This window comes from Arachis ipaensis, chromosome B10 (genome assembly GCF_000816755.2).
Source record: "Arachis ipaensis cultivar K30076 chromosome B10, Araip1.1, whole genome shotgun sequence".
Classification (NCBI taxonomy): Eukaryota; Viridiplantae; Streptophyta; class Magnoliopsida; order Fabales; family Fabaceae; genus Arachis; species Arachis ipaensis.
In genome coordinates, this window is record NC_029794.2 from 30,765,755 (window position 1) to 30,775,589 (window position 9,835).

At 38.6% G+C, this 9,835-nt stretch overlaps 1 long non-coding RNA gene across 1 annotated transcript; it reads left to right on the plus strand.

The window, feature by feature from the left end:
• On the plus strand, positions 5,978–9,269 carry LOC110268042. The gene is made up of 2 exons (XR_002356061.1): positions 5,978–8,982; positions 9,109–9,269. It is a non-coding gene; the product is annotated as an uncharacterized LOC110268042 (long non-coding RNA).

Below are 9,835 nucleotides of genomic sequence, written 5' to 3' on the forward strand. Positions count from 1 at the left end.
TTTCTTGTTCTCTTCTCTTTCATATGAGCAGGAACAAAGATAAAGGCATACTTGTTCAAGCTGATCCTGAACCTGAAAGGACCTTGAAGAGAAAGCTAACATGGTTGGATTCACAACCTAAGAAAAGCCTGAACTCTTGGGAAAAGCTAGTCAATGCCTTCTTGGCAAAGTTCTTTCCACCTCAAAAATCGAGTAAGCTTAGATGGAAGTCCAAACCTTTAGACAGAAGGATGGTGAGTCCCTCTATGAAGCTTGGGAGAGATACAAGCAATTGATCAGAAGGTGCCCTTCTGACATGCTTTCAGAATAGAGCATCATAGGAATCTTCTATGATGGTCTGTCTGAACTATCCAAGATGTCATTGGATAGCTCTGCTGGAGGATCTCTTCATCTGAAGAAGACGCCTGCAGAAGCTCAAGAACTCATTGAAATGGTTGCAAATAACCAATTCATGTACACCTCTGAAAGGAATCCTGTGAATAATGGGACAACTCAGAAGAAAGGAGTTCTTGAGATTGATACTCTGAATGCCATATTGGCTCAGAATAAAATATTAACCTAACAAGTTCATATGATTTCTCAAAGTCTGTCTGGAATGCAAGCTGCAACAGGCAGTACTAAGGAAGCTTCCTCTGAAGAAGAAGCTTATGATCCTGAGAACCCAGCAATGGAAGAGGTGAATTACATGGGAGAATCCTATGGAAACACCTAGAACCCTTCATGGAGAAATCATCCAAATTTCTCATGGAAGGATCAATAGAGACCTCAACAAGGTTTCAACAACAACAATGGTGGTTTAGCAATGGCAAGCCTTTTCCATCATCTTCTCAGCAACAAATAGAGAATTCTAAGCAGAGCCACTCTGACTTAGCAACCATTGTCTCTGATTTAATCAAAACCACTCAAAGTTTCATGAATGAAATAAGGTCCTCCATTAGAAATTTGGAGACACAATTGGGTCAGGTAAGTAAGAAAATTACTGAACTCCCTCCTAGCACTCTCCCTAGCAATACAGAAGAGAATCCAAAAAGAGAGTGCAAGGCCATAACCACATCTCACATAGTCGAACATGGAGAGGAGGAAGAGGCAGTGATTCCCACTGAGGAAGACCTCAATGGACGCCCACTGACCTCCATGGAGTTCCCTAATGAGGAATCATGGGAATCTGAGGCTCATTCTGAGACCATAGAGATTCCATCGAATTTACTTCTGCCTTTCATAAGCTCTGATGAGTATTCTTCCTCTGAAGAGGATGAAGATGTCACTGAAGAGCAAGTTGCTAAGTACCTTGGAGCAATCATAAAGCTAAATGCCAAGTTATTTGGTAATGAGACTTGGGAGAATGAACCTTCATTGCTCATCAAAGAATTGGATGACTTGACTAGGCAGAGATTACCTCAAAAGAGACAGGACCCTGGAAAGTTCTCAATCCCTTGTACCATAGGCACCATGACCTTTGAGAAGGCTCTGTGTGACCTAGGGTCAAGCATAAACCTTATGCCTCTCTCTGTAATGGAGAAGCTAGGGATCATTGAGGTACAAGCTGCAAGAATCTCACTGGAGATGGCAGACAATTCAAAAAAACAGGCTTATGGACTTGTAGAGGATGTCTTGGTAAAGGTTGAAGACCATTACATCCATACTGATTTCATAATCCTAGAGATTGGGAAGTGTATGGATGAATCCATCATCCTTGGCAGACCCTTCCTAGCCACAGCAAAGGCTGTGATTGATGTTAACAGAGGAGAATTGATCATTCAAGTGAATAAAGACTCCCTTGTGTTTAAAGCTCAAGGATATCCCTTTGTAACCATGGAGAGGAAGCATGAAGAGCTTCTCTCAATACAGAGTCAAACAGAACCCCCACAGTCAAACTCTAAGTTTGGTGTTGGGAGGCCACAACCAAACTCTAAGTTTGGTGTTGAACCCCCACATTCAAACTCTAAGTTTGGTGTTGGGAGGTTCCAATATTGCTCTGAACATCTGTGAGGCTCCATGAGAGCCACTGTCAAGCTATTGACATTAAAGAAGTGCTTGTTGGGAGGCAACCCAATTTTTACTTATCTATGTTAAATTTCTATTTTCTATTGTTATTTTATGTTTTCTGTAGGATGATGATCATATGAAGTCACAAAAACAATTGAAAAAGCAAAAACAAAGTGAAAAATAGAATGAAAAATAGAACACCCTGGAGGAGATAGTTAGTGGCGTTTAAACGCCAGTAAAGGTAGCAGAAGGGGCGTTAAATGCCCAGTCTGGCACCATTCTGGGCGTTTAACGCCAGAAAAGGGCACTAGCCTAGCATTTAACACCAGGAATGGGCAAGAAGCTGGCGTTAAACGCCAGAAATGGGCAGCAGCCTGGCGTTTAACGCCAGGATTAGCAGAAAGGGGCATTTTGCACGCCACTTGGTGCAGGGATGAGATATCCTTGACACCTCAGGATCTGTGGACCACATAGGATCCCCACCCACCCCACCTCTCTCTCTCTTCTTCACCCATTCACCAATCACCTCAATACCTCTTCCCCAAAAACCCCTCACCTATCAAATCCCACAATTCTCTTCACCACTCACATCCATCCTTCATAAAACCCCACCTACCTCACCATTCAAATTCAAATCACTTTCCCTCCCAAACCTACCCTCTATAGCCGAACCATACACACCCCTCTCACCCCTATATAAGCCCATCTTCACTCCTTCATTTTCACACAACCTAAACACCACTTCTTCCCCTTGGCCGAAACACAAAACCCACTCCATCTCCTCTATTTCTTTTTCTTCTACTCTCTTCTTTCTTCTTTTGCTCGAGGACGAGAAACCTTCTAAGTTTGGTGTGGTAAAAGCTAAAGCTTTTTTGTTTTTCCATAAGCATTTATGGCACCAAAGGCCGGAGAAACCTCTAGAAAGAGGAAAGGGAAGGCAAAAGCTTCCACCTCCGAGTCATGGGAGATGGAGAGACTCCTCTCAAGGGTGCATCAAGACCACTTCTATGAAGTTGTGGCCAAGAAGAAAGTGATCCCCGAGGTCTCTTTCAAACTCAAAAAGAATGAGTATCCGAAGATCCGACATGAGATCCGAAGAAGAGGTTGGGAAGTTCTCACCAACCCCATTCAACAAGTCGGAATCTTAATGGTTCAAGAGTTCTATGCCAATGCATGGATCACCAAGAACCATGATCAAAGTGTGAACCCGGACCCAAAGAATTGGCTTACAATGGTTTGGAGGAAATACTTAGATTTCATCAAGAGGAAGAACAAGCCGCCATCACTAAGGTGGACCCGTTCTTTAATTTCCTTGTTCTTTATTTCCTGTTTTTCGAAAATTGTGCTTTATGTTTATTTATGTTTGTGTCTTTATTATATGATCATTAGTGTCTATGCCTTAAAGCTATGAAAATGAATCCATCACCTTTCTTAAATGAAAAATGTTTTTAATTGAAAAAGAAAAAGAAGTGCATGAATTTCAAATTTTAAAACAGTTTAATTATTTTGATGTGGCGGCAATACTATTGTCTTTCTGAATGAATGCTTGAACAGTGCATATTTTTGAATTTGATTGTTTATGAATGTTAAAATTGTTGGCTCTTGAAAGAATGAAAGGAAAAGGAGAAATGTTATCTGATGATCTGAAAAATCATAAAATTGATTCTTGAAGCAAGAAAAAGCAGTAAAAAACTTGAAAAAAAAAAAGCAGAAAAAGCCAATACCCCTTTAAACCAAAAGGCAAGGGTGATAAAAAGGATCCAAGGCTTTGAGCATCAGTGGATAGAAGGGCCCACAGGAATAAAATCCTGGCCTAAGCGGCTAAAACAAGCTGTCCCTAACCATGTGCTTGTGGCGTGAAGGTGTCAAGTGAAAACTTGAGACTGAGCGGTTAAAGTCGAGGTCCAAAGCAAAAAGAAGAGTGTGCTTAAGAACCCTGGACACCTCTAAATGGGGACTCTAGCATAGCTGAGTCACAATCTAAAAAGGTTCACCCAGTTATGTGTCTGTGGCATTTATGTATCCGATGGTAATACTGGAAAACAAAGTGCTTAGGGCCACAGCCAAGACTCATAAAGTAGCTGTGTTCAAGAATCAACATACTTAACTAGGAGAATCAATAACACTATCTGGATTCTGAGTTCCTATAGATGCCAATCATTCTGAACTTCAAGGGATAAAGTGAGATGCCAAAACTGTTCAGAAGCAAGAAGCTAAAAGCCCCGCTCATCTAATTAATACTGATCTTCATAGATGTTTTTGGAATTCATTGTACATTTCTTCTTTTTATCCTATTTTATTTTCAGTTGCTTGGGGACAAGCAACAATTTAAGTTTGGTGTTGTGATGAGCGGATAATTTATACGCTTTTTGGCATTGTTTTTAGTATGTTTTTAGTATATCTTAATTAGTTTTTATTATTTTTTTATTAGTTTTTATTTAAAAATCACTCTTCTGGACTTTACTATGAGTTTGTGTATTTTTCTGTGATTTCAGGTATTTTCTGGATGAAATTGAGTGACCTGAGCAAAAATCTGATTCAGAGGCTGAAAAAGGACTGCAGATGCTGTTGGATTCTGACCTCCCTGCACTCAAAATGGATTTTCTGGAGCTACAAAAGCCCAATTGGCGCGCTCTCAATTGCGTTGGAAATTAGACATCCTGGGCTTTCCAGAAATATATAATAGTCCATACTTTTCCCGAGATTTGATGGCCCAAACAGGCGTTCCAAGTCAGCTCAAGAATTCTGGCGTTTAACTCCAAAACTGGCACAAAAGCTGGAGTTAAACGCCCAAACTGGCACAAAAGCTGGCGTTTAACTCCAAGATAAGTCTCTACACGAAAATGCTTCAATGCTCAGCCCAAGCACACACCAAGTGGGCCCAGAAGAAGATTTCTGCATTAATTACTGATTTCTGTAAACCCTAGGCTACTAGTTCTCTATAAATAGGACCTTTTGCTATTGTATTTTTATACTTTTGGATCTTTGATAAGTCTTAGGCTATCTTATGTACGTTTGGAGTCTGGCCTCACGGCCATGCCTAGACCTTGTTCTTATGTATTCTCAACGGTGGAGTTTCTACACACCATAGATTAAGGTGTAGAGCTCTGCTGTTCTTCATGAATTAATACAAAGTACTATTGTTTTTCTATTCAACTCAAGTCTATTTCTTCTACAAGATATTCGTTCGTTCTTTAACTTGATGAATATGATGATCCGTGACACTCATCATCATTCTCACCTATGATCATGTGCCTGACAACCACCTCTGTTCTACTAACAATGGCTTGAATGCGTATCTCTTGGGTTTCTAATCTAAGATTGGAACCTTCGTGGTATAGGCTAGAATTATTGGCAGCCATTCCTGAGATCCGGAAAGTCTAAACCTTATCTGTGGTATTCCGAGTTAGATCTAGGAAGGGATGACTGTGACGATCTTCAAACTCGCGATTGTGGGGCGTGTGACAGACGCAGAAGGATCAATAGATCCTATTCCGACATGATCGAGAACCAACAGCTGATTAGCCGATGTTGTGACAGAGCATCAGGACCATTTTCACTGAGAGGACGGGATGTAGCCATTGACAACGGTGATGCCCAACATAAAGCTTGCCATGGAAAGGAGTATAAATGATTGGAAGAAGGCAATAGGAAAGCAGAGGTTCAAGGGGAACAAAGCATCTTCATACGCTTATCTTAAATCCGCCAATGAATTACATAAGTATCTCTATCTTTATTTTATGTTTATTTTCATCACCTTAAACTCCATAACCATTTGAATCCGCCTGACTGAGATTTACAAGATGACCATAGCTTGCTTCAAGCCGACAGTCTCCGTGGGATCGACCCTTACTCACGTAAGTTTTATTACTTGGACGACCCAGTGCACTTGCTGGTTAGTTGTGCGGAATTATGACAAAGTGTGATTCACGTTTGAGAGCACCAAGTTTTTGGCGCCATTGTTGATGATCACAATTTCGTGCACCAGTGGTTGAATGACAGTGGTGAGATCAAGATTGATAAGCTGGTGACAATTGCATTCTCTATTGGAAAATATGTTGATGAGGCACTGCGTGATGTGGTGCCAATGCAAGCTTATCATTTATTATTGGAAAAACCTTGGCAGTTTGACCGTCGAGCATTCCATGATGGTTACACGAATAAGTTCTCATTTGATTTTAATGGTCGTAAGATCACTCTTGCTCCATTATCACCTAAGGAGGTTTACCTTGACTAGTTAAAGCTTCAACAGGATACCAAGGAGAAAATGGGATGTGAGGCCAAAGAAAAATCTGAGAAAAAAGAGGCTATGAGAGAAAAAATATAGAAAAAGAACCAAAGGTGAGTGAAAAGAAAGAAAAGAGTACATGTCATGAGAATAGTGCAAATACAGAGAAAAATGAGAGAGTTGAGAGAAAATTGTGTTTATTTACAAAAGAGAGAGATTTAAAGAGTGTTTTAATAGGCAAGAGAGCTGTGATTATGGCTCGGTTTAGGAATACTTTGTTATCTAACACTGAACTTAATCCAAATTTGCCAAATAATTTTGTCTCTTTGTTGCAGAAATTTGTGAATGTCTTTCCTACTGACATGCCCAGTGGTTTACCTCCGTTACGAGGGATTGAACACCAAATTGATTTTATTCTAGTGCTAGCATTTTGAATAGACTAGCCTATAGGAGTAACCCTGAGGAGACAAAAGAACTTCAAAGGCAAGAAGAGGACTCACTAGCCAAAGGTCACATTAGAGAGAGCATGAATCCATGTGTTGTACCAGTTTTGTTGGTTCCAAAGAAGGATGGTACTTGGCGGATGTATATGAATTGTCGTGCAGTAAATAAGATTACGGTAAAGTATTGTTATCCTATTCTAGGTTAGATGACATGCTTGATGAATTACATGGTGCATGCATATTCACTAAAATTGATTTGAAAAGTGGGTATCATCAAATTAGAATGAAATCCAGAGATGAATGAAAGACTACATTAAAACCAAACATAGGTTATATGAGTGGTTAGTAATGCTTTTTGGGTTAACTAATGCAACTAGTACTTTTATGCGTCTAATAAATGATGTTTTGGGAGAATTTTTGGGTAAATTTGTTGTTTATTTTGAGGATATTCTCATTTATAGCACTTGTTTAGAAGACCACTTATCACATGTTTTAGCTGTTTTAGAAATGTTTCAAAAAGAAAAATTATATGCCAATCTTAAAAAATGCACATTTTTATTGATAGAGTTGTATTTCTTGGTTTTATTGTGAGTGTGAGTGGAATTGAGGTTGATAAGGAAAAGGTGAAGGGTATTCATAAACGGCCAACACCCAAGAATACTTCTGAGGTAAGAAGTTTTCATGGTTTAGCTGGGTTTTACAAGAGATTTGTGAAAAAATTTTCTACCATTGCTACGCCTCTCGCAGAGGTTATAAAAAAAGATGTTGGATTTAAATGGAAAAGGAACAAAAAATTATATTTCATACCCTAAAATATTGTTTGTGTTCTGCTCCTATTCTTATTTTACCTAACTTTGATAAAACCTTTGAGATCGAATGTGATACTTCTAGGATTGGTATATGTGCTATTTTAATGCAAAAAAAGTGTACTATTGACTTCTTTAGTGAAAAGTTGAATTCAGCTCAGTGCAAATATTCAACGTAAGACAGAATTATATGCCTTGGTTTGAGCTTTGGAGGTTTGGCAATACTACCTCTTACCTAAGGAGTTTGTGATTCACACGGATCATGAATCTTTGAAGCACCTAAAGGGACAAGGCAAGTTTGATAAAAGACATGCTAAATGGGTGGAATTCATTGAGACATTTCTATATGTGATTGCCTTTAAACAAACTAAAGAGAATGTAGTTGCTGATGCTTTATCTAGGAGGTATGCTTTGATTACTACACTTACTTGTAAGTTGTTAGGATTTGAGTTTTTAAAGGAGTTATATGCCACTGATTCTGACTTTTCTGTTATTTATGCCTTTTGTGAACATGGTGTATTTAACAAATTTTATAGACATGAAGGTTTTCTGTTTCGTGGTAATAGAATTTGTGTGCTTGCTTGTTCTATTAGGGACTTAATTATTCGGAAATCACATAATGGGGGTATAATGGATCATTTTGGTATGCATAAGACACTGGATGTGTTATCTGAACATTTTTACTGGCTACACATGCTTAGGGATGTTAAAAAATTTTTTGCTAAGTGTATTGCATGTAAACAGACTAAAGCTAAATTTTTACTACATGGTTTGTATACTCTGTTACCTGTTCCTGTGCATCCATAGGTTAATATTTCTCTGGATTTTATTCTTGGTTTGTCTCGAACTAAGAAAGGTAGAGTTAGCATTTTTATTGTGGTAGACAGGTTTATTAAAATGGCTCATTTTATTGCATGCCATAAAACTGATGATGCAACAAACATTGTTGATCTTTCTTTAGAGAGGTTGTGCACTTGTATGGTGTTCTCCAAGCTATTGTTTCTGATCGTGACGTAAAATTTTTGAGTCATTTTTGAAAAATGTTATAAGTTAAATTGGACACAAAATTATTATACTCTACTACTTGTCATCCTTAGACTGATGGTCAAACTGAAGTAGTAAATAGAATATTAGGGACCTTATTACGTGCTGTTGTTGGTAAGAATCTAAAAATTTGGGAAGATTGTTTATCTTTTATTGAATTTTCTTATAATATAACAATTCATTCTTCTACAGCTTTTTTCCTTTTGAACTTGTTTGTGGTTTTAACTCTTTAACTATTTTAGACTTATTACCTTTGCTTTTGCATGATCTTGTTAGCTTGGGTACAGAAGGTAAAGTTGAAAAGGTTAAAGCAATGTACTTGAAAGCACGTGAGTTGATTTAAAAGAAAAACAAGTTGACAGCTCAAAGGGTGAATAAAGGTCGAAGACAACTTGTCTTTGAACTTGGTGACTGGGTATGGGTTTGAGAAAGGAGAGGTTTCCTATTCAAAAAAAATTCAGGTTAGACCCTAGGGGTGATGGTCTATTTTTGGTGCTTGAAAGGATCAATAACAATGATTACAAGATTGACCTTACAACTGAGTATAATATGTGAACTTTTTTTAATGTTTCTGACCTATCTCCTTTTGATTTTGATGCAGATTCGAGAACGAATCTTTTTCAAGAGGGAAGGAATGATATGAGCTCTGTGGGATAAATTGAGAACTGTCATATGCTAATTAGTCTCATTACAAGAGCAACAACTAAGAGAAAAAAAGAAGATTTTGCAAACACGGCTAAATCATTTGTTCAAGAGATGCATCAAGAATTGGGCAAGACAATGGTTAATGATTATGGAAAGCAAAACGTCTTTGATAAACCCCATTTTTAGGGTTTATCTTGTACTTAATTTAGTAGATTTTATCCATTATTCTCACACTTATGCATATAATTCGCATGTTTTACATTTTTCTTCCTAATTTTATGTTATGATTAAAAACATGTTTCTTTGGCCTTAAACTTGCTAATTTTGATTCCCTCTTATTACCATTCGATGCCATTATATATTTGTTGAGTGTTTTTAGGGTTATAGGGCAGGAATGACTTAGAGGATGGAAAGGAAGCATGCAAAAGTGGAAGGAACGCAAGAAAATGGTGTTTTGAGAAGCTGGCAGCGACGCGTACGCGTGACTGGCGCAGAAGACGTGCAACGCGTACGCGTGACCAGGATTTTTGCCAAGCGACGCGTACGCGTGGACGACGCGTATGTGTGACAAAGCGTCACGTGCTGCATTACACAGAAGATGCTGGGGGCGATTTCTAGGCTCCTTTTGGCCCAGTTCCAAGCCCGAAAACGAGGCTGCAGAGTGGGGGAATCATGGAGACAAC